We start from the raw sequence: 4,203 nt of genomic DNA, 5'->3' as shown, positions 1-4,203 counted from the left end.
AAAGATGAAACGCAAGGTCCTTTCACTTCCTACCAGAATCCACAATGTGCCAACCAACCGTTAAAGTCCCCACATTCTCCCTCTGAGCCGTGCCGCCCAGCCATGGTGCCTGCAGACTCTCAGAGGACAGAGGGCACTGGATCCCTGTGAGCATGTATAGCCTCTAGTGGTGGGTAATGGACCGTGCACAAAATGTGCGGACAGAAAGAAACACGCTGAAAAAGTCTGCAAAACCACTAGCACCAGCAACAACCTGCTAGGTACCTTTAAGACGGTGATATTCCACGTAAAGCTCTCCACAGCTTTTTGTAGTTCTCACTCCTTCAGACCTTCCCTGGTGCCTATGCTGTGCAGGTGTTCATGGAATTCCATGGCTGAAAGAGACAAAAAGACAAAGTAGATTCCTTCTTCCTCCACTTTGTGCTAACGAGCCAGCAATATTTCTTTTTCTAGGCATTGCTATGTGATTCCAATCCCGATGGAATTTCGTGAACATGCCCATTTAAGAATGTAATAATGGGGGAAACACTCAGAATTCATGGTATCAGCAAGTCGGAAGGTATGCGAGAAATCTGTGGTCGTTCCACATGGTTTTCAAGGGCGAAAAGGACACACGGGTTCATTCTCCTCGTTTCAGAGGTGAGGAATCTGGGCTCAGCACGGTACAGAGCTTGATGCCTTTGGAGGGAGCAGGTGGAAGAGCTGGGACGAGAACCCAGGTTTTGGGAATCTCAGAGGTAGATTTCAGCTCTGTTGAGGATGCAATGCCAGCAATTATCTTTTTATTATATTGTTTCTCCACGGGCCACCGGTTGGCGAACAATGTTAGCCGACCAAGTCCATTCCCCACCTCACACTTGGAAGCAAGCATTTCTCTGGATTCTATGGGGGGGGGGGATATTTAAAGGCCACATCTATCTTTTATTAAAGGGAAGAGTAAGATCTTGCTAAACTTCCAATTCAAATTTAAATATACAGCGTTTTCACGTACTACATATATTTTTAAATTTATGCTTATTCCTTATCTGTCATGGGGAAGTCTTAATTCCTAACCGCCTCAACATTACTATTACTAGTAAAATTGCTGAATCTAATTTAAACTATTTGTTAGCCTTGGAATGTATCTTACTGAGAATGTTTGGTAAAAATATTGTATTCTAGAGCAGCCCGCCACTGGAGGCTGAGATCAGCTACCTGTTGGAGGTTGGAGCAGTTGGACTGAACTGTGGCGGGTCCTCTCGCTGCACCAAACGTGGGTTCTCGCCAAACACCAGGCAGATCTGCAGCTTGAGGATCAGCGGCTGAAGCGTCGCCACCTCCGCGAGAAAGAAGAGCTGCAGGACCGCATCCAGGCCATGAAGAACGCGGTCCCTAAGAACGACAAGAAGAAAAGAAAGCAGTTGCTCCTTGACGTGGCCGCCTTGAGGCCGAAATGGAGCAGAAACAGCAGCGGGAGCTGGGGAGGTTCACAGAGCTTCCCCCTGCCAGCAGCAACCTCCATTCCCTCCCTGAGGGTCTGGCCAAGATGGCTCCTGAGAACCGGGCTCCTTGCCTTCGAGGGCCCACAGAAGGCGCGAAAGCAGGGCGGCGCCGCAGAGAGCGCGCCAGAAGATGGCAGCGGCCGACGCCGAGTGGGGTACCTGGCCAACTGTCGCCGGGACGAGGAGGAGAAGCTGGCGGTCACCCTCGAGGCCAAGAACCTGGAGATGGAGATCCCGGCCGACGGACACTGCATGTGCCGCGCTGTCCAAGACCAGCTGCCGTTCTCCGTGACCCTGGAGAGCCTGTGGGGCCGCACCCCCAACTACCTGCGCAAGCACGTCCACGAATTCTGCCCTTCTTCAGCGACCCCGAAACCCGCGAGGTCTACACCCGCGAGGACTTCGACTACTGCGACAACATGGTGCACAACGCATCGTGGTGAGGCCAACTCGAGCTGAGGGCCCTGTCGCATGTCCTGCAGGGCCCCATCGAGGTGATCCAGACGGAGTCGTCTGTCCTCCTCATCGGGGAGGAGGACACCAAGAAGCCGCTCACCTTCGTCTACAGGCGCTACACCTCCAGCTTTGGCGGGGAGCACTACGACTCGGTGAAGCTGCCCGAAGCCGAACCGAAGCCGAACCGAAGCAGCCGAAGCCGAAGCCGAAGCTGAAGAAGCCGAAGAAGCCGAAGCCGAAGCTGAAGAAGCCGAAGAAGCCGAAGAAGCCGAAGAAGCCGAAGAAGCCGAAGCCGAAGAACCGAAGAAGCCGAAGAAGCCGAAGAAGCCGAAGAAGCCGAAGAAGCCGAAGCGAAGCCGAGCCGAAGCCGAAGCCGAAGCCGAAGCCGAAGCCGAAGCCGAAGCCGAAGCCGAAGCCGAAGCCGAAGCCGAAGCCGAAGCAAGCCGAAGCCGAAGCCGAAGCCAACGAAGCCGAGGCCGAAGCCGTGGGGGCCTTTGCCCCGTGGTTCTCGTAAGCTGTGGGTGCCCCGCTGCTGTTGCTGTTCCCGCCTGTGCTGGAGCCGCTGCGTGGTCCCCTCAATAGGCTCTGTTATTCCCTTTGCCTTGCTGCTCTGGTTTTTCTTTTCTTTGTCTTATTCAAAATTGAACAGCCCAGCTTTTCACCTGGTCTTGCTTCCTCCTCCCCCTTTCCGTCTTTGCCTCCTTCACAGGGTGGGGCACATGGACTCGGCACTGGGAAGGGATCTGTATTGTACCACTTGAGGGGGTCAGTTTGAAAGTTCCAGCCGCATCTTGCCCTTAAGGGTTTTGCCTCCCTGGCCGATGAGAATTGGTTATGTTACAAACAATGTGGGGGTTAAAATGGAAACTGGGTTTGATGGCGTTCTTAACTTGGTGGAAAAATCAGTTTAGCTCAGCATCTTCAGACTGTCCATGCATGTATTGGATTACTTAGATATACTTGGCGTTTATGTACTCGGAATGCCTTGTGAATGCCTTATGCCTTTTGCCTAGTTCTTGGTGGGGGGAGGGATTGTTTCGTGGGCTGTTTGGGGTTTCTTTTTTTCTAACTACTGTACATGTTGAAATAATTAATCACCTATCTCGTCTCCAACTGTAAGTTACAATAATATTGAAGTGCTTCAGGTTCTCTACATATGGTATTACCACTCACTACTGACTTTTGAGATCATCTCCTTTAAGAAGACTTCTATGAACTCCCTGGAGAGGATTCCCTCCTGGATGTTTCTGTCACACCCTGTGTGTATCACCATACCATGTGTTGTCTGTCTCCCTCACCCAGTTGGTAGAGCCTTTGGAGCAGAGTATGCATATTTATATCCTAGCAGCTACCACATAACAGGTTCTCAGTAAATATTTAGTTGACTCAAAATATATATATATATATATATATATATATATATATATATATATATATATATTGTATTCTAAGGTCAGTCAGAATAATTCTTTTCTCTACTTGGTTATGTCACTAACAAAGTACAACTAGATTCACTTGTTTCTTTTTCTTTTTTCATTTTGTGTGTTTTTTTCTGGATGTAATCTGTGTTATAATTGCCTCAAAACTTTATTCCAAAGTCATATTATATACCAAGGTGTATTCAGATAAGTTTTGCCCCCATCCTGGTCTCCTCTACCCTGACCCCTCCCACCCCCTATATAGTTTTATTAGTTTTTATTGTCTTTTTATTATATTGTTTCTCCTCGAAAATATAAGCAAATGTGTACAAATATTAAAAAAATACAATATATCATTACAGTGAAATATTATCTATACTAATGAAAGGCTAATATGCTAATTAGACCGGGAGACCTTCCTGATATCCTTCTGGATAAAGCCATGGCGGCGGGGCTGAGGCAGAGGCGGTTAGGGGCGATCAGGCCAGGAGGGCAGGGCAGTAGAGGGTGATCAGGCCAGCAGGGGAGGACAGCTGAGGGAAAGCAAGCCGGCAGTGAGGTCCAGTTGGGGGCAAACAGGCTAGCGGGGGGGGGGTCAGTGGGGGATAAGCAGGCGAGCAGTGGGGGAAAGTTGGGAGCGAACAGGCAAGCAGAAGGGGGCAGTTGGAGGCAAGAAGGCCGGCAGGCAGAGTGGTTAGGAGCAATCAGGCAGGCATGTAGGTGAGCGATTAGGAGACAGCAGTTCCGGATTGTGAGAGGGATGTCCGACTGCCGGTTTAGGCCCAATCCCACAGGGCCATGAGGGATCCCACAGGGACTGGGCCTAAACTGGCAGTCAGACATCCCCC

At 50.1% G+C, this 4,203-nt stretch overlaps 1 pseudogene; it reads left to right on the top strand.

The window, feature by feature from the left end:
* Window positions 1-538: 538 nt before the first annotated feature.
* LOC118653616 lies at window positions 539-2,451 on the top strand (annotated as a pseudogene).
* The last annotated feature ends 1,752 nt before the right edge of the window (window positions 2,452-4,203 follow it).

Source organism: Myotis myotis, unplaced genomic scaffold, assembly GCF_014108235.1.
Source record: "Myotis myotis isolate mMyoMyo1 unplaced genomic scaffold, mMyoMyo1.p scaffold_m19_p_4, whole genome shotgun sequence".
Classification (NCBI taxonomy): domain Eukaryota; kingdom Metazoa; phylum Chordata; class Mammalia; order Chiroptera; family Vespertilionidae; genus Myotis; species Myotis myotis.
This window is presented reverse-complemented; position numbering and strand designations above follow the sequence as displayed.